This window comes from Pundamilia nyererei, unplaced genomic scaffold, assembly GCF_000239375.1.
Source record: "Pundamilia nyererei isolate P.nyererei 1_Seehausen unplaced genomic scaffold, PunNye1.0 scaffold00056, whole genome shotgun sequence".
NCBI classification, from domain to species: domain Eukaryota; kingdom Metazoa; phylum Chordata; class Actinopteri; order Cichliformes; family Cichlidae; genus Pundamilia; species Pundamilia nyererei.
Genome location: NW_005187457.1, coordinates 2,547,376 through 2,547,677, shown reverse-complemented (window position 1 = coordinate 2,547,677; position 302 = coordinate 2,547,376). Strand labels below are relative to the sequence as shown.

Genomic DNA, 302 nt, shown 5'->3' with positions numbered 1-302 from the left:
GGGGGGGGTGGAGAGGTTAGATCAATATCAATAGTCCCAACAGAGACCCGACAACCCTCTCTGGTGTTGCGCCTCCCCCTCTGACCATTTTGCTATTCATCCAGTTACACACACACACACACACACACACACACACACACACACACACACACACACACACACGCCTTGTGTGACACCCGGGAATGGATGGTCGGCTGGTGTGCTGTAATGGGTGGAGGTCAACCCCCTGGTGGGCAGATAAGAGCATGGCTTATCTGAATCGCACAGCCATTTATTACACTGACACAAACACACACATGTAT

General features: G+C 51.7%; 1 protein-coding gene across 1 annotated transcript in view; it reads right to left on the bottom strand.

Annotated features, from left to right (window-relative positions):
• Nucleotides 1–302, bottom strand: part of tle5 (TLE family member 5, transcriptional modulator) — a 51,218-nt gene that overhangs the window by 3,826 nt on the left and 47,090 nt on the right. The gene's annotated exons all lie outside the window — the stretch shown is intronic.